The sequence below is a fragment of the Marmota flaviventris genome, unplaced genomic scaffold (genome assembly GCF_047511675.1).
Source record: "Marmota flaviventris isolate mMarFla1 unplaced genomic scaffold, mMarFla1.hap1 Scaffold_1496, whole genome shotgun sequence".
NCBI classification, from domain to species: Eukaryota; Metazoa; Chordata; class Mammalia; order Rodentia; family Sciuridae; genus Marmota; species Marmota flaviventris.
Window position 1 is genome coordinate 1 of NW_027288062.1, and position 19,068 is coordinate 19,068.

At 69.8% G+C, this 19,068-nt stretch overlaps 19 non-coding genes across 19 annotated transcripts; 12 read left to right on the plus strand and 7 right to left on the minus strand.

The window, feature by feature from the left end:
• Positions 1 to 428: 428 nt before the first annotated feature.
• On the minus strand, positions 429 to 511 carry Trnal-cag (transfer RNA leucine (anticodon CAG)). The gene has a single exon. It is a non-coding gene; the product is annotated as a tRNA-Leu (tRNA).
• A 504-nt stretch (positions 512 to 1,015) lies between these two features.
• Trnad-guc (transfer RNA aspartic acid (anticodon GUC)) lies at positions 1,016 to 1,087 on the plus strand. The gene has a single exon. It is a non-coding gene; the product is annotated as a tRNA-Asp (tRNA).
• A 431-nt stretch (positions 1,088 to 1,518) lies between these two features.
• On the plus strand, positions 1,519 to 1,590 carry Trnag-ucc (transfer RNA glycine (anticodon UCC)). The gene has a single exon. It is a non-coding gene; the product is annotated as a tRNA-Gly (tRNA).
• Positions 1,591 to 1,936: 346 nt separating this feature from the next.
• Trnae-cuc (transfer RNA glutamic acid (anticodon CUC)) lies at positions 1,937 to 2,008 on the plus strand. Its single transcript has one exon. It is a non-coding gene; the product is annotated as a tRNA-Glu (tRNA).
• A 2,623-nt stretch (positions 2,009 to 4,631) lies between these two features.
• Trnag-gcc (transfer RNA glycine (anticodon GCC)) lies at positions 4,632 to 4,702 on the minus strand. The gene has a single exon. It is a non-coding gene; the product is annotated as a tRNA-Gly (tRNA).
• Positions 4,703 to 5,535: 833 nt separating this feature from the next.
• Positions 5,536 to 5,618, minus strand: Trnal-cag (transfer RNA leucine (anticodon CAG)). The gene has a single exon. It is a non-coding gene; the product is annotated as a tRNA-Leu (tRNA).
• Positions 5,619 to 6,122: 504 nt separating this feature from the next.
• Positions 6,123 to 6,194, plus strand: Trnad-guc (transfer RNA aspartic acid (anticodon GUC)). Its single transcript has one exon. It is a non-coding gene; the product is annotated as a tRNA-Asp (tRNA).
• Positions 6,195 to 6,625: 431 nt separating this feature from the next.
• On the plus strand, positions 6,626 to 6,697 carry Trnag-ucc (transfer RNA glycine (anticodon UCC)). Its single transcript has one exon. It is a non-coding gene; the product is annotated as a tRNA-Gly (tRNA).
• Positions 6,698 to 7,043: 346 nt separating this feature from the next.
• On the plus strand, positions 7,044 to 7,115 carry Trnae-cuc (transfer RNA glutamic acid (anticodon CUC)). The gene has a single exon. It is a non-coding gene; the product is annotated as a tRNA-Glu (tRNA).
• Positions 7,116 to 9,742: 2,627 nt separating this feature from the next.
• Trnag-gcc (transfer RNA glycine (anticodon GCC)) lies at positions 9,743 to 9,813 on the minus strand. The gene has a single exon. It is a non-coding gene; the product is annotated as a tRNA-Gly (tRNA).
• An 833-nt stretch (positions 9,814 to 10,646) lies between these two features.
• Trnal-cag (transfer RNA leucine (anticodon CAG)) lies at positions 10,647 to 10,729 on the minus strand. The gene has a single exon. It is a non-coding gene; the product is annotated as a tRNA-Leu (tRNA).
• A 504-nt stretch (positions 10,730 to 11,233) lies between these two features.
• On the plus strand, positions 11,234 to 11,305 carry Trnad-guc (transfer RNA aspartic acid (anticodon GUC)). Its single transcript has one exon. It is a non-coding gene; the product is annotated as a tRNA-Asp (tRNA).
• Positions 11,306 to 11,736: 431 nt separating this feature from the next.
• Positions 11,737 to 11,808, plus strand: Trnag-ucc (transfer RNA glycine (anticodon UCC)). Its single transcript has one exon. It is a non-coding gene; the product is annotated as a tRNA-Gly (tRNA).
• Positions 11,809 to 12,154: 346 nt separating this feature from the next.
• On the plus strand, positions 12,155 to 12,226 carry Trnae-cuc (transfer RNA glutamic acid (anticodon CUC)). The gene has a single exon. It is a non-coding gene; the product is annotated as a tRNA-Glu (tRNA).
• Positions 12,227 to 14,849: 2,623 nt separating this feature from the next.
• Positions 14,850 to 14,920, minus strand: Trnag-gcc (transfer RNA glycine (anticodon GCC)). The gene has a single exon. It is a non-coding gene; the product is annotated as a tRNA-Gly (tRNA).
• Positions 14,921 to 15,753: 833 nt separating this feature from the next.
• Trnal-cag (transfer RNA leucine (anticodon CAG)) lies at positions 15,754 to 15,836 on the minus strand. Its single transcript has one exon. It is a non-coding gene; the product is annotated as a tRNA-Leu (tRNA).
• Positions 15,837 to 16,340: 504 nt separating this feature from the next.
• On the plus strand, positions 16,341 to 16,412 carry Trnad-guc (transfer RNA aspartic acid (anticodon GUC)). Its single transcript has one exon. It is a non-coding gene; the product is annotated as a tRNA-Asp (tRNA).
• A 431-nt stretch (positions 16,413 to 16,843) lies between these two features.
• On the plus strand, positions 16,844 to 16,915 carry Trnag-ucc (transfer RNA glycine (anticodon UCC)). The gene has a single exon. It is a non-coding gene; the product is annotated as a tRNA-Gly (tRNA).
• Positions 16,916 to 17,261: 346 nt separating this feature from the next.
• Positions 17,262 to 17,333, plus strand: Trnae-cuc (transfer RNA glutamic acid (anticodon CUC)). The gene has a single exon. It is a non-coding gene; the product is annotated as a tRNA-Glu (tRNA).
• Positions 17,334 to 19,068: the final 1,735 nt, after the last annotated feature.

Below are 19,068 nucleotides of genomic sequence, written 5' to 3' on the forward strand. Positions count from 1 at the left end.
GGCCCCAACCAGCACGGACGTGGTGGGCAGGAATTAGGCAGCCGCTGCCCACGTGGGGTTCGTGGTAGGGTCGTGGCCGCGGCTCGGCCGTCACCGGTGGGGATCCGGTTCTAGGGTTCTCTCCCCGCCACTCACGAGGGCCATGGTCCCGGGGCTGGGCTGTCTTGCCACGCCCGGTGACCCCACGGTGCGTGGCGATCAGAGAGGTCTCTACCTCTGAACTGCTGTGTTGTGCAGTGGCCGGCAGGCGTGGGTGGTTTGGAAAGGCCCTGGAGTGAAGGAGCCTGGCGGCCACAGTCTGGCACGACGGGAACAGGGTCCTCTGCAGGGCCGAGAGAGATAGGCGACGGGCGGGCGGGGGCCCAGAGGCGGATTTTGCCCACGGGAGAGATCCGGAAAGGGCCCGCGCGGCAGCCAAAAGGTGGGCCTGTCAGGAGTGGGATTCGAACCCACGCCTCCAGGGGAGACTGCGACCTGAACGCAGCGCCTTAGACCGCTCGGCCATCCTGACGGCGGGCCTGAGCGCGTGGCGGCTCGCCTGGCTGGGACCCGGCGTTGGCGCAGGTGTCCTTGGCTGGCTCGGTGGTGCGCCGTGCCCGGCGGTCTGCGCGCGCGCCGGACGGACGGGCCTGGCGCGCCGGGAGAAAGCCAAGTCCGCGCATCGGTGCGGTCGCATCCCCCACCGAGCCCGGCCAGGTACCACTAACCGTCTGTGCTGGCAGGAGCCCACCCGGCGCATCGTGCTCCTCCTCCTGTCGGCCGCCGTGCTCGCTAGCTCCCTGGCCCCCCTGCTTACACCGACACTGGGATGCCCGCGCAGTGGGAAGCCGGCAGAGCGCACAGGGTCGTTCTCCGGGCACCAGGCACCGGGCCAGGGCGTGGGCTAAGGCCAGGGCCAGGTGGTGTCCAACTCCTTGAGGGTGCCTCCGTGGCGTCCGGCGGTGGACCGGCAGGGGCAAGGGGGTCGGGCTAGGCGTCGGAGAGGGGACCGGCGCCACGACGGCGGGCGCCGCCGTCCTCGTTAGTATAGTGGTGAGTATCCCCGCCTGTCACGCGGGAGACCGGGGTTCGATTCCCCGACGGGGAGGCAGTCGCCCTCTTTTTGGTGGTGGTCGCCGCCGCAGCTGCGCCCGGGCCTCTAGCTCTCCGTGCCGCCGCCGGCCCTCGGCGCCCCCTGCTCTCCAGTTGGGCGCAGGATGCCACTTCGTCCCTGGCACGCCGTCCTCACGGTCCCCCGTCCACACCCCTCCCCAGGCATCCGTGCCTTCCTCCTCGCCCGGAGCTTCTGTCGCCACAGACCAACGGCCGCGCCCCGCGTGGGTGTGGAAAAGGGCTCCCAGCCAGAGTGCACGGGCTGGGTCGCTGGAGGGGAGAAGACCCTGAGCCGGCCGACCCAGGCCTCGCCCCGCAGCGCTGGTTCAGGGCCTCCCCCCGGAGAGGAGGCGGCGGTGGCACGACGACTTCGGGGCGCCGCTCGGCAGCCCGGGGCCAGCGCGGAGAGGCTCTCTCGGCCGGATGGCGTTGGTGGTATAGTGGTGAGCATAGCTGCCTTCCAAGCAGTTGACCCGGGTTCGATTCCCGGCCAACGCAGCGAGTCGTCCTTTTGACGAGGCCGGGGCCTCGGCCGACCTGGCTCTGGCCCCGCGGGCTCGGTGGGAGGTAGCATGCCTGTGAGTGCGCGCGTCCTCCTGCTGGTGGGCGCACGCGGGGAAGGAGCCCAGGCGAGGCGAGGCGAAGCAGGGTGGAGGACGAGCATTGCATTCTTTTGAGGGTGCCCCCAGCATCAAGGGGCAGCCGGTGGCGGGCGGCTGCACCAGGTTGCCATGTGAAGCCACGGGCACCCACGGGGACCGCGCCAGGTGCCCAGGTAGCGCCCAGCACTTGGGACCGAGGCGCTGGCCCCAGATGGCACGCGCGTGGTGAAGGCACCCCACGCTCCCTGGTGGTCTAGTGGTTAGGATTCGGCGCTCTCACCGCCGCGGCCCGGGTTCGATTCCCGGTCAGGGAAGCCTTTCTTCTTCCTCCTCTCTCACCCCTTTTGGCCAAGGCCTTGGTCCGCTCGCTCACACCACCCGTGTCCCGAAGACGGACCCTTATGGACGCCCGCCACACGCGGCGTCCAGCTTCACTGATCCTTGCCACTCTGAGCCCTCCCAACGTTTATGCCTTTTCACTTTCCCCCTCGTCCTTGCCCGTCGCCCGCTTGCGACAGTTCTTCCCGGCCCTGGCCGCCAGGGGGTACACCACCACCAGCAGCACCACCACCACCAGCACCCAAAGACACACCTACGCTGGAGTCCGTGTGCGCGCGCGGGAGCACGCCGCGCTCCGACCGCCGGTGATCTTAGTTGCTCCAGAAACCCTCTTGGCTTCGCGCCTGCTGAGTCTCCTGCTCTCCGGCGAGCCTGCAATCAGCTTTGAACGTGAGCGCATCCCCAGAACTCTCCTATCCTGGGGGGGGCGCACCTGAGACTGGAGACTTGAGTCTTCCCCCGGCTCCTTCGCGCGCCTGGGCCCCCTAGTGACAAACCCTCTCTGTTGCTGCCCCGTGTGCTCAGGCAGTGACCGGGGGCGCTGGTGGCGGGCGAAAGGAGCGGGTTCGGGAACCCACTCGCTTGGCTCTTGTGTCTGGCCCCGGAGAGGTTTCTGGATTCCTCCTCAGAGCTGCTTGGGCGAGGCCAAGCCTGGCGCCTGACACATCACTGCTCCCCATCCTGGGGGATCTCCTCCGACCGGTCGGCCGCGTGGCAGGGCCCGGATACCCCGGCCGCCACTGGGGTCTGCGCTCCAGCTGTGTCCGCGGCTTTGGCCGGGATGCCGGCAGAGCAGGTGGGAGCCCACACCCGGGTCAGGCTGCCCGGGAGTGGACAGGCGCGAAAAGGAATCCGGAGAGGCCCGGCGAGCCAGAGCACAGAGCGGCGGAGTCGGGCGGCGGGGCCACCGCCTTGGGCCAGGCCGGCCGGAGCCGGTGGCGACTCACGGGTGTCGGGATAGACTTGTAGACGACACTGGGTGTGAGAAGGAGTCCCGCGGCCCCCTACCCCCTGCCCCCGTCTCAAGGGTGCAGGAGCAAACAGAGAACTCCCGCCCCCCCCCCCCCCCAGCTCTTGATCCCTTCTCTGCCCAGCCCGGCTCACGACACGTTGTGTGGGCCGGGCCGAAAGCCAGCGGCGGGGCTTTTCAGTCATTGCTGGAACAGCTGGAACTCTGCTTGGCTTCCAAGGGGACGCCCAGGCAAGGGGCACCAGTCTGCGCGCTGGCCCGATCTGGGAGGACGACGGGTCCCCTAGTCGGCAGCCCGCCTCTGCTGGGATACCCGGGCTTGCCTTCGTGGGGCGGGGTGGGGGTGGGGGGAGCAGTCCCGGGGAAGCTCCCAAGCCCGAGGATCGTGAGTGCGTGACAGTGACGAGAGGAAGCCACCGTTGTCTCGGGGTCAACCCCTGGCGGTGGTCGGGCAAAGGCCACGGTACGGAAAGAGTGCAGGACGCAGGGTCTTCACGCGCAGTGCCAGGCGCCAGCGGGGCTGAGAGGTGGGGAGCCGGTTGCCTTAGCCGGGACTGGGGGGTTGTGGGGGTGAAGCGCTGGCTGCGTGGAAAGGGCAGGGAGCGCGGCCTGTCGGTGAGGCGGGGTTCCGGCGGACGGCCGCGGGTGCGCAGGGTGGGGGTGTTGTGGGGGGGAGGGCGGGGTACGTGTCAACCGGCCTGGCGCCCGTCTGCCCGGTCCGGGGTGGCGGGACTGAGGAGTCCGAAGGAGGCCGGGACGGCGGGGGTCCGTGAGCGGTCGGCTCAGGGTCCGTGGGTCCGCGGGGATGACCAAGTAGGACTGTCGACGCCAGTCTGTGGGGAGGAGGCGCCCACGAACCGTATTGGGCGCGGGTCCGAGAGGCCCTCCCACTCCCGTCCGAGATAGGGGTGCCGAGCGCGGAAGGAAGCGACGAGAGCGACGAGCGGGTGCGGGGGTGGGGTGGGGCTGGGGGGCGGGGGAGCGTGTCTAGGTGAGGTGTGAAAAAGCGGGTAGGGAAGGCACGTGGGCCGGGGTCCCCGGGTGCTTGCGATCCAGATGCAAAGAGCCGCAACGCACAAGGGCCAAGCAGGGTCCCCCGCGGCCCCCCCCCCCCCAACAGAGTGATTTCGGAACAGGCGACGTGTGCGTGGGTGTGGGTGGGGAGCGGTGAGAGTTGTGGCGGGGTGGGGGTCGAGGAGAGAGATTTCGGGGACCAACGGGATGATATCACTGCAAGGCCTTTGGAATCCTTCGTGCCCTGCAATGGAGGCCGTGAGTCCCTAAGGGGCCCGGCGTGTCACTCTTGGGAGAGGTGCCTTGGTGTCCCGCGGTAGATCTGCGGGCGAGGTGCCTGCCGGCTTCCATGGAAGCGAAATGAGTGTGATGGAAGCAGAGGTTAAGGCAACGGAGAGAGAAGCACCGAGAAGTCAGGTGTCTGGCCCGGTGGTGGGCGAATGGGGCCTGCACGGAAGGAACGGTCAGAGAGGCACCGGAGCGGCCGCCGCGGCGCTCGAGGGCAGAGAGGGCAGAGCGAGCGCGCAGCGCAGGCTGTGGGGTCCGGGCTCAGGGAGGTGTGCACAGCGGCGGCCTAGACGTCGGGGCTGCGGGACCAAAAGGGGACCGAGTGCTGCATGGGCCGGGAATCGAACCCGGGCCTCCCGCGTGGCAGGCGAGAATTCTACCACTGAACCACCCATGCACCGATGGCAGGCGCCTCCACGCAACCGCCCGACAGTGGTCACCGCCTCCGGTGAGGAGCTGCTGCTCGGGACCGGGACCGAGGGTTGGGGGCTGGATGGGCCGTTCCTAAAGGAGGGGCTCCAGGCACCCTGCCGGGGTCCCGGGGGTCCGGCCGCCGGCGGGGTGTGTGCGTGCGTGTGCCCCCGCGAAGCGCTGGCGCGAACCTCCGGATCCCTGCACCTTCCGGGCCAGCCCAGGCCCCCCCAGACGGCCTTGTCCGCTGCCGCCTGAAGAAGCCAGGAGCCGGTCCGGGCTTTGCCCTCACGGGAACCCCAATCAGGCCAGGGGACCTGTGGCTCGGTGGCTGCCTCCGCCCACCCGCGAAGTCCCGGTCGCAGGGGCCGAGCCCGGGTCGGGTGGGGCGGGCCCCAACCAGCACGGACGTGGTGGGCAGGAATTAGGCAGCCGCTGCCCACGTGGGGTTCGTGGTAGGGTCGTGGCCGCGGCTCGGCCGTCACCGGTGGGGATCCGGTTCTAGGGTTCTCTCCCCGCCACTCACGAGGGCCATGGTCCCGGGGCTGGGCTGTCTTGCCACGCCCGGTGACCCCACGGTGCGTGGCGATCAGAGAGGTCTCTACCTCTGAACTGCTGTGTTGTGCAGTGGCCGGCAGGCGTGGGTGGTTTGGAAAGGCCCTGGAGTGAAGGAGCCTGGCGGCCACAGTCTGGCACGACGGGAACAGGGTCCTCTGCAGGGCCGAGAGAGATAGGCGACGGGCGGGCGGGGGCCCAGAGGCGGATTTTGCCCACGGGAGAGATCCGGAAAGGGCCCGCGCGGCAGCCAAAAGGTGGGCCTGTCAGGAGTGGGATTCGAACCCACGCCTCCAGGGGAGACTGCGACCTGAACGCAGCGCCTTAGACCGCTCGGCCATCCTGACGGCGGGCCTGAGCGCGTGGCGGCTCGCCTGGCTGGGACCCGGCGTTGGCGCAGGTGTCCTTGGCTGGCTCGGTGGTGCGCCGTGCCCGGCGGTCTGCGCGCGCGCCGGACGGACGGGCCTGGCGCGCCGGGAGAAAGCCAAGTCCGCGCATCGGTGCGGTCGCATCCCCCACCGAGCCCGGCCAGGTACCACTAACCGTCTGTGCTGGCAGGAGCCCACCCGGCGCATCGTGCTCCTCCTCCTGTCGGCCGCCGTGCTCGCTAGCTCCCTGGCCCCCCTGCTTACACCGACACTGGGATGCCCGCGCAGTGGGAAGCCGGCAGAGCGCACAGGGTCGTTCTCCGGGCACCAGGCACCGGGCCAGGGCGTGGGCTAAGGCCAGGGCCAGGTGGTGTCCAACTCCTTGAGGGTGCCTCCGTGGCGTCCGGCGGTGGACCGGCAGGGGCAAGGGGGTCGGGCTAGGCGTCGGAGAGGGGACCGGCGCCACGACGGCGGGCGCCGCCGTCCTCGTTAGTATAGTGGTGAGTATCCCCGCCTGTCACGCGGGAGACCGGGGTTCGATTCCCCGACGGGGAGGCAGTCGCCCTCTTTTTGGTGGTGGTCGCCGCCGCAGCTGCGCCCGGGCCTCTAGCTCTCCGTGCCGCCGCCGGCCCTCGGCGCCCCCTGCTCTCCAGTTGGGCGCAGGATGCCACTTCGTCCCTGGCACGCCGTCCTCACGGTTCCCCGTCCACACCCCTCCCCAGGCATCCGTGCCTTCCTCCTCGCCCGGAGCTTCTGTCGCCACAGACCAACGGCCGCGCCCCGCGTGGGTGTGGAAAAGGGCTCCCAGCCAGAGTGCACGGGCTGGGTCGCTGGAGGGGAGAAGACCCTGAGCCGGCCGACCCAGGCCTCGCCCCGCAGCGCTGGTTCAGGGCCTCCCCCCGGAGAGGAGGCGGCGGTGGCACGACGACTTCGGGGCGCCGCTCGGCAGCCCGGGGCCAGCGCGGAGAGGCTCTCTCGGCCGGATGGCGTTGGTGGTATAGTGGTGAGCATAGCTGCCTTCCAAGCAGTTGACCCGGGTTCGATTCCCGGCCAACGCAGCGAGTCGTCCTTTTGACGAGGCCGGGGCCTCGGCCGACCTGGCTCTGGCCCCGCGGGCTCGGTGGGAGGTAGCATGCCTGTGAGTGCGCGCGTCCTCCTGCTGGTGGGCGCACGCGGGGAAGGAGCCCAGGCGAGGCGAGGCGAAGCAGGGTGGAGGACGAGCATTGCATTCTTTTGAGGGTGCCCCCAGCATCAAGGGGCAGCCGGTGGCGGGCGGCTGCACCAGGTTGCCATGTGAAGCCACGGGCACCCACGGGGACCGCGCCAGGTGCCCAGGTAGCGCCCAGCACTTGGGACCGAGGCGCTGGCCCCAGATGGCACGCGCGTGGTGAAGGCACCCCACGCTCCCTGGTGGTCTAGTGGTTAGGATTCGGCGCTCTCACCGCCGCGGCCCGGGTTCGATTCCCGGTCAGGGAAGCCTTTCTTCTTCCTCCTCTCTCACCCCTTTTGGCCAAGGCCTTGGTCCGCTCGCTCACACCACCCGTGTCCCGAAGACGGACCCTTATGGACGCCCGCCACACGCGGCGTCCAGCTTCACTGATCCTTGCCACTCTGAGCCCTCCCAACGTTTATGCCTTTTCACTTTCCCCCCTCGTCCTTGCCCGTCGCCCGCTTGCGACAGTTCTTCCCGGCCCTGGCCGCCAGGGGGTACACCACCACCAGCAGCACCACCACCACCAGCACCCAAAGACACACCTACGCTGGAGTCCGTGTGCGCGCGCGGGAGCACGCCGCGCTCCGACCGCCGGTGATCTTAGTTGCTCCAGAAACCCTCTTGGCTTCGCGCCTGCTGAGTCTCCTGCTCTCCGGCGAGCCTGCAATCAGCTTTGAACGTGAGCGCATCCCCAGAACTCTCCTATCCTGGGGGGGGCGCACCTGAGACTGGAGACTTGAGTCTTCCCCCGGCTCCTTCGCGCGCCTGGGCCCCCTAGTGACAAACCCTCTCTGTTGCTGCCCCGTGTGCTCAGGCAGTGACCGGGGGCGCTGGTGGCGGGCGAAAGGAGCCGGGTTCGGGAACCCACTCGCTGGCTCTTGTGTCTGGCCCCGGAGAGGTTCTGGATTCCTCCTCAGAGCTGCTTGGGCGAGGCCAAGCCTGGCGCCTGACACATCACTGCTCCCCATCCTGGGGGATCTCCTCCGACCGGGTCGGCCGCGTGGCAGGGCCCGGATACCCCGGCCGCCACTGGGGTCTGCGCTCCAGCTGTGTCCGCGGCTTTGGCCGGGATGCCGGCAGAGCAGGTGGGAGCCCACACCCGGGTCAGGCTGCCCGGGAGTGACAGGCGCGAAAAGGAATCCGGAGAGGCCCGGCGAGCCAGAGCACAGAGCGGCGGAGTCGGGCGGCGGGGCCACCGCCTTGGGCCAGGCCGGCCGGAGCCGGTGGCGACTCACGGGTGTCGGGATAGACTTGTAGACGACACTGGGTGTGAAAGGAGTCCCGCGGCCCCCTACCCCCTGCCCCCGTCTCAAGGGTGCAGGAGCAAACAGAGAACTCCCGCCCCCCCCCCCCCCCCCCCAGCTCTTGATCCCTTCTCTGCCCAGCCCGGCTCACGACACGTTGTGTGGGCCGGGCCGAAAGCCAGCGGCGGGGCTTTTCAGTCATTGCTGGAACAGCTGGAACTCTGCTTGGCTTCCAAGGGGACGCCCAGGCAAGGGGCACCAGTCTGCGCGCTGGCCCGACTTCTCTGGAGGACGACGGGTCCCCTAGTCGGCAGCCCGCCTCTGCTGGGATACCCGGGCTTGCCTTCGTGGGGCGGGGTGGGGGTGGGGGGAGCAGTCCCGGGGAAGCTCCCAAGCCCGAGGATCGTGAGTGCGTGACAGTGACGAGAGGAAGCCACCGTTGTCTCGGGGGTCAACCCTGGCGGTGGTCGGGCAAAGGCCACGGTACGGAAAGAGTGCAGGACGCAGGGTCTTCACGCGCAGTGCCAGGCGCCAGCGGGCTGAGAGGTGGGGAGCCGGTTGCCTTAGCCGGGACTGGGGGTTGTGTGGGTGAAGCGCTGGCTGCGTGGAAAGGGCAGGGAGCGCGGCCTGTCGGTGAGGCGGGGTTCCGGCGGACGGCCCGCGGGTGCGCAGGGGGGGTGTTGTGGGGGGGAGGGCGGGGATACGTGTCAACCGGCCTGGCGCCCGTCTGCCCGGTCCGGGTGGCGGGACTGAGGAGTCCGAAGGAGGCCGGGACGGCGGGGGTCCGTGAGCGGTCGGCTCAGGGTCCGTGGGTCCGCGGGGATGACCAAGTAGGACTGTCGACGCCAGTCTGTGGGGAGGAGGCGCCCACGAACCGTATTGGGCGCGGGTCCGAGAGGCCCTCCCACTCCCGTCCGAGATAGGGGTGCCGAGCGCGGAAGGAAGCGACGAGAGCGACGAGCGGGTGCGGGGGTGGGGTGGGGCTGGGGGGCGGGGGAGCGTGTCTAGGTGAGGTGTGAAAAAGCGGGTAGGGAAGGCACGTGGGCCGGGGTCCCCGGGTGCTTGCGATCCAGATGCAAAGAGCCGCAACGCACAAGGGCCAAGCAGGGTCCCCCGCGGCCCCCCCCCCCCCAACAGAGTGATTTCGGAACAGGCGACGTGTGCGTGGGTGTGGGTGGGGAGCGGTGAGAGTTGTGGCGGGGTGGGGGTCGAGGAGAGAGATTTCGGGGACCAACGGGATGATATCACTGCAAGGCCTTTGGAATCCTTCGTGCCCTGCAATGGAGGCCGTGAGTCCCTAAGGGGCCGCGGCGTGTCACTCTTGGGAGAGGTGCCTTGGTGTCCCGCGGTAGATCTGCGGGCGAGGTGCCTGCCGGCTTCCATGGAAGCGAAATGAGTGTGATGGAAGCAGAGGTTAAGGCAACGGAGAGAGAAGCACCGAGAAGTCAGGTGTCTGGCCCGGTGGTGGGCGAATGGGGCCTGCACGGAAGGAACGGTCAGAGAGGCACCGGAGCGGCCGCCGCGGCGCTCGAGGGCAGAGAGGGCAGAGCGAGCGCGCAGCGCAGGCTGTGGGGTCCGGGCTCAGGGAGGTGTGCACAGCGGCGGCCTAGACGTCGGGGCTGCGGGACCAAAAGGGGACCGAGTGCTGCATGGGCCGGGAATCGAACCCGGGCCTCCCGCGTGGCAGGCGAGAATTCTACCACTGAACCACCCATGCACCGATGGCAGGCGCCTCCACGCAACCGCCCGACAGTGGTCACCGCCTCCGGTGAGGAGCTGCTGCTCGGGACCGGGACCGAGGGTTGGGGGCTGGATGGGCCGTTCCTAAAGGAGGGGCTCCAGGCACCCTGCCGGGGTCCCGGGGGTCCGGCCGCCGGCGGGGTGTGTGCGTGCGTGTGCCCCCGCGAAGCGCTGGCGCGAACCTCCGGATCCCTGCACCTTCCGGGCCAGCCCAGGCCCCCCCAGACGGCCTTGTCCGCTGCCGCCTGAAGAAGCCAGGAGCCGGTCCGGGCTTTGCCCTCACGGGAACCCCAATCAGGCCAGGGGACCTGTGGCTCGGTGGCTGCCTCCGCCCACCCGCGAAGTCCCGGTCGCAGGGGCCGAGCCCGGGTCGGGTGGGGCGGGCCCCAACCAGCACGGACGTGGTGGGCAGGAATTAGGCAGCCGCTGCCCACGTGGGGTTCGTGGTAGGGTCGTGGCCGCGGCTCGGCCGTCACCGGTGGGGATCCGGTTCTAGGGTTCTCTCCCCGCCACTCACGAGGGCCATGGTCCCGGGGCTGGGCTGTCTTGCCACGCCCGGTGACCCCACGGTGCGTGGCGATCAGAGAGGTCTCTACCTCTGAACTGCTGTGTTGTGCAGTGGCCGGCAGGCGTGGGTGGTTTGGAAAGGCCCTGGAGTGAAGGAGCCTGGCGGCCACAGTCTGGCACGACGGGAACAGGGTCCTCTGCAGGGCCGAGAGAGATAGGCGACGGGCGGGCGGGGGCCCAGAGGCGGATTTTGCCCACGGGAGAGATCCGGAAAGGGCCCGCGCGGCAGCCAAAAGGTGGGCCTGTCAGGAGTGGGATTCGAACCCACGCCTCCAGGGGAGACTGCGACCTGAACGCAGCGCCTTAGACCGCTCGGCCATCCTGACGGCGGGCCTGAGCGCGTGGCGGCTCGCCTGGCTGGGACCCGGCGTTGGCGCAGGTGTCCTTGGCTGGCTCGGTGGTGCGCCGTGCCCGGCGGTCTGCGCGCGCGCCGGACGGACGGGCCTGGCGCGCCGGGAGAAAGCCAAGTCCGCGCATCGGTGCGGTCGCATCCCCCACCGAGCCCGGCCAGGTACCACTAACCGTCTGTGCTGGCAGGAGCCCACCCGGCGCATCGTGCTCCTCCTCCTGTCGGCCGCCGTGCTCGCTAGCTCCCTGGCCCCCCTGCTTACACCGACACTGGGATGCCCGCGCAGTGGGAAGCCGGCAGAGCGCACAGGGTCGTTCTCCGGGCACCAGGCACCGGGCCAGGGCGTGGGCTAAGGCCAGGGCCAGGTGGTGTCCAACTCCTTGAGGGTGCCTCCGTGGCGTCCGGCGGTGGACCGGCAGGGGCAAGGGGGTCGGGCTAGGCGTCGGAGAGGGGACCGGCGCCACGACGGCGGGCGCCGCCGTCCTCGTTAGTATAGTGGTGAGTATCCCCGCCTGTCACGCGGGAGACCGGGGTTCGATTCCCCGACGGGGAGGCAGTCGCCCTCTTTTTGGTGGTGGTCGCCGCCGCAGCTGCGCCCGGGCCTCTAGCTCTCCGTGCCGCCGCCGGCCCTCGGCGCCCCCTGCTCTCCAGTTGGGCGCAGGATGCCACTTCGTCCCTGGCACGCCGTCCTCACGGTCCCCCGTCCACACCCCTCCCCAGGCATCCGTGCCTTCCTCCTCGCCCGGAGCTTCTGTCGCCACAGACCAACGGCCGCGCCCCGCGTGGGTGTGGAAAAGGGCTCCCAGCCAGAGTGCACGGGCTGGGTCGCTGGAGGGGAGAAGACCCTGAGCCGGCCGACCCAGGCCTCGCCCCGCAGCGCTGGTTCAGGGCCTCCCCCCGGAGAGGAGGCGGCGGTGGCACGACGACTTCGGGGCGCCGCTCGGCAGCCCGGGGCCAGCGCGGAGAGGCTCTCTCGGCCGGATGGCGTTGGTGGTATAGTGGTGAGCATAGCTGCCTTCCAAGCAGTTGACCCGGGTTCGATTCCCGGCCAACGCAGCGAGTCGTCCTTTTGACGAGGCCGGGGCCTCGGCCGACCTGGCTCTGGCCCCGCGGGCTCGGTGGGAGGTAGCATGCCTGTGAGTGCGCGCGTCCTCCTGCTGGTGGGCGCACGCGGGGAAGGAGCCCAGGCGAGGCGAGGCGAAGCAGGGTGGAGGACGAGCATTGCATTCTTTTGAGGGTGCCCCCAGCATCAAGGGGCAGCCGGTGGCGGGCGGCTGCACCAGGTTGCCATGTGAAGCCACGGGCACCCACGGGGACCGCGCCAGGTGCCCAGGTAGCGCCCAGCACTTGGGACCGAGGCGCTGGCCCCAGATGGCACGCGCGTGGTGAAGGCACCCCACGCTCCCTGGTGGTCTAGTGGTTAGGATTCGGCGCTCTCACCGCCGCGGCCCGGGTTCGATTCCCGGTCAGGGAAGCCTTTCTTCTTCCTCCTCTCTCACCCCTTTTGGCCAAGGCCTTGGTCCGCTCGCTCACACCACCCGTGTCCCGAAGACGGACCCTTATGGACGCCCGCCACACGCGGCGTCCAGCTTCACTGATCCTTGCCACTCTGAGCCCTCCCAACGTTTATGCCTTTTCACTTTCCCCCCTCGTCCTTGCCCGTCGCCCGCTTGCGACAGTTCTTCCCGGCCCTGGCCGCCAGGGGGTACACCACCACCAGCAGCACCACCACCACCAGCACCCAAAGACACACCTACGCTGGAGTCCGTGTGCGCGCGCGGGAGCACGCCGCGCTCCGACCGCCGGTGATCTTAGTTGCTCCAGAAACCCTCTTGGCTTCGCGCCTGCTGAGTCTCCTGCTCTCCGGCGAGCCTGCAATCAGCTTTGAACGTGAGCGCATCCCCAGAACTCTCCTATCCTGGGGGGGGCGCACCTGAGACTGGAGACTTGAGTCTTCCCCCGGCTCCTTCGCGCGCCTGGGCCCCCTAGTGACAAACCCTCTCTGTTGCTGCCCCGTGTGCTCAGGCAGTGACCGGGGGCGCTGGTGGCGGGCGAAAGGAGCCGGGTTCGGGAACCCACTCGCTGGCTCTTGTGTCTGGCCCCGGAGAGGTTCTGGATTCCTCCTCAGAGCTGCTTGGGCGAGGCCAAGCCTGGCGCCTGACACATCACTGCTCCCCATCCTGGGGGATCTCCTCCGACCGGGTCGGCCGCGTGGCAGGGCCCGGATACCCCGGCCGCCACTGGGGTCTGCGCTCCAGCTGTGTCCGCGGCTTTGGCCGGGATGCCGGCAGAGCAGGTGGGAGCCCACACCCGGGTCAGGCTGCCCGGGAGTGACAGGCGCGAAAAGGAATCCGGAGAGGCCCGGCGAGCCAGAGCACAGAGCGGCGGAGTCGGGCGGCGGGGCCACCGCCTTGGGCCAGGCCGGCCGGAGCCGGTGGCGACTCACGGGTGTCGGGATAGACTTGTAGACGACACTGGGTGTGAAAGGAGTCCCGCGGCCCCCTACCCCCTGCCCCCGTCTCAAGGGTGCAGGAGCAAACAGAGAACTCCCGCCCCCCCCCCCCCCCCAGCTCTTGATCCCTTCTCTGCCCAGCCCGGCTCACGACACGTTGTGTGGGCCGGGCCGAAAGCCAGCGGCGGGGCTTTTCAGTCATTGCTGGAACAGCTGGAACTCTGCTTGGCTTCCAAGGGGACGCCCAGGCAAGGGGCACCAGTCTGCGCGCTGGCCCGACTTCTCTGGAGGACGACGGGTCCCCTAGTCGGCAGCCCGCCTCTGCTGGGATACCCGGGCTTGCCTTCGTGGGGCGGGGTGGGGGTGGGGGGAGCAGTCCCGGGGAAGCTCCCAAGCCCGAGGATCGTGAGTGCGTGACAGTGACGAGAGGAAGCCACCGTTGTCTCGGGGGTCAACCCTGGCGGTGGTCGGGCAAAGGCCACGGTACGGAAAGAGTGCAGGACGCAGGGTCTTCACGCGCAGTGCCAGGCGCCAGCGGGCTGAGAGGTGGGGAGCCGGTTGCCTTAGCCGGGACTGGGGGTTGTGTGGGTGAAGCGCTGGCTGCGTGGAAAGGGCAGGGAGCGCGGCCTGTCGGTGAGGCGGGGTTCCGGCGGACGGCCCGCGGGTGCGCAGGGGGGGTGTTGTGGGGGGGAGGGCGGGGGTACGTGTCAACCGGCCTGGCGCCCGTCTGCCCGGTCCGGGTGGCGGGACTGAGGAGTCCGAAGGAGGCCGGGACGGCGGGGGTCCGTGAGCGGTCGGCTCAGGGTCCGTGGGTCCGCGGGGATGACCAAGTAGGACTGTCGACGCCAGTCTGTGGGGAGGAGGCGCCCACGAACCGTATTGGGCGCGGGTCCGAGAGGCCCTCCCACTCCCGTCCGAGATAGGGGTGCCGAGCGCGGAAGGAAGCGACGAGAGCGACGAGCGGGTGCGGGGGTGGGGTGGGGCTGGGGGGCGGGGGAGCGTGTCTAGGTGAGGTGTGAAAAAGCGGGTAGGGAAGGCACGTGGGCCGGGGTCCCCGGGTGCTTGCGATCCAGATGCAAAGAGCCGCAACGCACAAGGGCCAAGCAGGGTCCCCCGCGGCCCCCCCCCCCCAACAGAGTGATTTCGGAACAGGCGACGTGTGCGTGGGTGTGGGTGGGGAGCGGTGAGAGTTGTGGCGGGGTGGGGGTCGAGGAGAGAGATTTCGGGGACCAACGGGATGATATCACTGCAAGGCCTTTGGAATCCTTCGTGCCCTGCAATGGAGGCCGTGAGTCCCTAAGGGGCCGCGGCGTGTCACTCTTGGGAGAGGTGCCTTGGTGTCCCGCGGTAGATCTGCGGGCGAGGTGCCTGCCGGCTTCCATGGAAGCGAAATGAGTGTGATGGAAGCAGAGGTTAAGGCAACGGAGAGAGAAGCACCGAGAAGTCAGGTGTCTGGCCCGGTGGTGGGCGAATGGGGCCTGCACGGAAGGAACGGTCAGAGAGGCACCGGAGCGGCCGCCGCGGCGCTCGAGGGCAGAGAGGGCAGAGCGAGCGCGCAGCGCAGGCTGTGGGGTCCGGGCTCAGGGAGGTGTGCACAGCGGCGGCCTAGACGTCGGGGCTGCGGGACCAAAAGGGGACCGAGTGCTGCATGGGCCGGGAATCGAACCCGGGCCTCCCGCGTGGCAGGCGAGAATTCTACCACTGAACCACCCATGCACCGATGGCAGGCGCCTCCACGCAACCGCCCGACAGTGGTCACCGCCTCCGGTGAGGAGCTGCTGCTCGGGACCGGGACCGAGGGTTGGGGGCTGGATGGGCCGTTCCTAAAGGAGGGGCTCCAGGCACCCTGCCGGGGTCCCGGGGGTCCGGCCGCCGGCGGGGTGTGTGCGTGCGTGTGCCCCCGCGAAGCGCTGGCGCGAACCTCCGGATCCCTGCACCTTCCGGGCCAGCCCAGGCCCCCCCAGACGGCCTTGTCCGCTGCCGCCTGAAGAAGCCAGGAGCCGGTCCGGGCTTTGCCCTCACGGGAACCCCAATCAGGCCAGGGGACCTGTGGCTCGGTGGCTGCCTCCGCCCACCCGCGAAGTCCCGGTCGCAGGGGCCGAGCCCGGGTCGGGTGGGGCGGGCCCCAACCAGCACGGACGTGGTGGGCAGGAATTAGGCAGCCGCTGCCCACGTGGGGTTCGTGGTAGGGTCGTGGCCGCGGCTCGGCCGTCACCGGTGGGGATCCGGTTCTAGGGTTCTCTCCCCGCCACTCACGAGGGCCATGGTCCCGGGGCTGGGCTGTCTTGCCACGCCCGGTGACCCCACGGTGCGTGGCGATCAGAGAGGTCTCTACCTCTGAACTGCTGTGTTGTGCAGTGGCCGGCAGGCGTGGGTGGTTTGGAAAGGCCCTGGAGTGAAGGAGCCTGGCGGCCACAGTCTGGCACGACGGGAACAGGGTCCTCTGCAGGGCCGAGAGAGATAGGCGACGGGCGGGCGGGGGCCCAGAGGCGGATTTTGCCCACGGGAGAGATCCGGAAAGGGCCCGCGCGGCAGCCAAAAGGTGGGCCTGTCAGGAGTGGGATTCGAACCCACGCCTCCAGGGGAGACTGCGACCTGAACGCAGCGCCTTAGACCGCTCGGCCATCCTGACGGCGGGCCTGAGCGCGTGGCGGCTCGCCTGGCTGGGACCCGGCGTTGGCGCAGGTGTCCTTGGCTGGCTCGGTGGTGCGCCGTGCCCGGCGGTCTGCGCGCGCGCCGGACGGACGGGCCTGGCGCGCCGGGAGAAAGCCAAGTCCGCGCATCGGTGCGGTCGCATCCCCCACCGAGCCCGGCCAGGTACCACTAACCGTCTGTGCTGGCAGGAGCCCACCCGGCGCATCGTGCTCCTCCTCCTGTCGGCCGCCGTGCTCGCTAGCTCCCTGGCCCCCCTGCTTACACCGACACTGGGATGCCCGCGCAGTGGGAAGCCGGCAGAGCGCACAGGGTCGTTCTCCGGGCACCAGGCACCGGGCCAGGGCGTGGGCTAAGGCCAGGGCCAGGTGGTGTCCAACTCCTTGAGGGTGCCTCCGTGGCGTCCGGCGGTGGACCGGCAGGGGCAAGGGGGTCGGGCTAGGCGTCGGAGAGGGGACCGGCGCCACGACGGCGGGCGCCGCCGTCCTCGTTAGTATAGTGGTGAGTATCCCCGCCTGTCACGCGGGAGACCGGGGTTCGATTCCCCGACGGGGAGGCAGTCGCCCTCTTTTTGGTGGTGGTCGCCGCCGCAGCTGCGCCCGGGCCTCTAGCTCTCCGTGCCGCCGCCGGCCCTCGGCGCCCCCTGCTCTCCAGTTGGGCGCAGGATGCCACTTCGTCCCTGGCACGCCGTCCTCACGGTTCCCCGTCCACACCCCTCCCCAGGCATCCGTGCCTTCCTCCTCGCCCGGAGCTTCTGTCGCCACAGACCAACGGCCGCGCCCCGCGTGGGTGTGGAAAAGGGCTCCCAGCCAGAGTGCACGGGCTGGGTCGCTGGAGGGGAGAAGACCCTGAGCCGGCCGACCCAGGCCTCGCCCCGCAGCGCTGGTTCAGGGCCTCCCCCCGGAGAGGAGGCGGCGGTGGCACGACGACTTCGGGGCGCCGCTCGGCAGCCCGGGGCCAGCGCGGAGAGGCTCTCTCGGCCGGATGGCGTTGGTGGTATAGTGGTGAGCATAGCTGCCTTCCAAGCAGTTGACCCGGGTTCGATTCCCGGCCAACGCAGCGAGTCGTCCTTTTGACGAGGCCGGGGCCTCGGCCGACCTGGCTCTGGCCCCGCGGGCTCGGTGGGAGGTAGCATGCCTGTGAGTGCGCGCGTCCTCCTGCTGGTGGGCGCACGCGGGGAAGGAGCCCAGGCGAGGCGAGGCGAAGCAGGGTGGAGGACGAGCATTGCATTCTTTTGAGGGTGCCCCCAGCATCAAGGGGCAGCCGGTGGCGGGCGGCTGCACCAGGTTGCCATGTGAAGCCACGGGCACCCACGGGGACCGCGCCAGGTGCCCAGGTAGCGCCCAGCACTTGGGACCGAGGCGCTGGCCCCAGATGGCACGCGCGTGGTGAAGGCACCCCACGCTCCCTGGTGGTCTAGTGGTTAGGATTCGGCGCTCTCACCGCCGCGGCCCGGGTTCGATTCCCGGTCAGGGAAGCCTTTCTTCTTCCTCCTCTCTCACCCCTTTTGGCCAAGGCCTTGGTCCGCTCGCTCACACCACCCGTGTCCCGAAGACGGACCCTTATGGACGCCCGCCACACGCGGCGTCCAGCTTCACTGATCCTTGCCACTCTGAGCCCTCCCAACGTTTATGCCTTTTCACTTTCCCCCTCGTCCTTGCCCGTCGCCCGCTTGCGACAGTTCTTCCCGGCCCTGGCCGCCAGGGGGTACACCACCACCAGCAGCACCACCACCACCAGCACCCAAAGACACACCTACGCTGGAGTCCGTGTGCGCGCGCGGGAGCACGCCGCGCTCCGACCGCCGGTGATCTTAGTTGCTCCAGAAACCCTCTTGGCTTCGCGCCTGCTGAGTCTCCTGCTCTCCGGCGAGCCTGCAATCAGCTTTGAACGTGAGCGCATCCCCAGAACTCTCCTATCCTGGGGGGGCGCACCTGAGACTGGAGACTTGAGTCTTCCCCCGGCTCCTTCGCGCGCCTGGGCCCCCCTAGTGACAAACCCTCTCTGTTGCTGCCCCGTGTGCTCAGGCAGTGACCGGGGGCGCTGGTGGCGGGCGAAAGGAGCCGGGTTCGGGAACCCACTCGCTGGCTCTTGTGTCTGGCCCCGGAGAGGTTCTGGATTCCTCCTCAGAGCTGCTTGGGCGAGGCCAAGCCTGGCGCCTGACACATCACTGCTCCCCATCCTGGGGGATCTCCTCCGACCGGGTCGGCCGCGTGGCAGGGCCCGGATACCCCGGCCGCCACTGGGGTCTGCGCTCCAGCTGTGTCCGCGGCTTTGGCCGGGATGCCGGCAGAGCAGGTGGGAGCCCACACCCGGGTCAGGCTGCCCGGGAGTGACAGGCGCGAAAAGGAATCCGGAGAGGCCCGGCGAGCCAGAGCACAGAGCGGCGGAGTCGGGCGGCGGGGCCACCGCCTTGGGCCAGGCCGGCCGGAGCCGGTGGCGACTCACGGGTGTCGGGATAGACTTGTAGACGACACTGGGTGTGAAAGGAGTCCCGCGGCCCCCTACCCCCTGCCCCCGTCTCAAGGGTGCAGGAGCAAACAGAGAACTCCCGCCCCCCCCCCCCCCCAGCTCTTGATCCCTTCTCTGCCCAGCCCGGCTCACGACACGTTGTGTGGGCCGGGCCGAAAGCCAGCGGCGGGGCTTTTCAGTCATTGCTGGAACAGCTGGAACTCTGCTTGGCTTCCAAGGGGACGCCCAGGCAAGGGGCACCAGTCTGCGCGCTGGCCCGACTTCTCTGGAGGACGACGGGTCCCCTAGTCGGCAGCCGCCTCTGCTGGGATACCCGGGCTTGCCTTCGTGGGGCGGGGTGGGGGTGGGGGGAGCAGTCCCGGGGAAGCTCCCAAGCCCGAGGATCGTGAGTGCGTGACAGTGACGAGAGGAAGCCACCGTTGTCTCGGGGGTCAACCCTGGCGGTGGTCGGGCAAAGGCCACGGTACGGAAAGAGTGCAGGACGCAGGGTCTTCACGCGCAGTGCCAGGCCCCAGCGGCTGAGAGGTGGGGAGCCGGTTGCCCTTAGCCGGGACTGGGGGTTGTGTGGTGAAGCGCTGGCTGCGTGGAAAGGGCAGGGAGCGCGGCCTGTCGGTGAGGCGGGGTTCCGGCGGACGGCCCGCGGGTGCGCAGGGGGGGGTGTTGTGGGGGGGAGGGCGGGGATACGTGTCAACCGGCCTGGCGCCCGTCTGCCCGGTCCGGGTGGCCGGGACTGAGGAGTC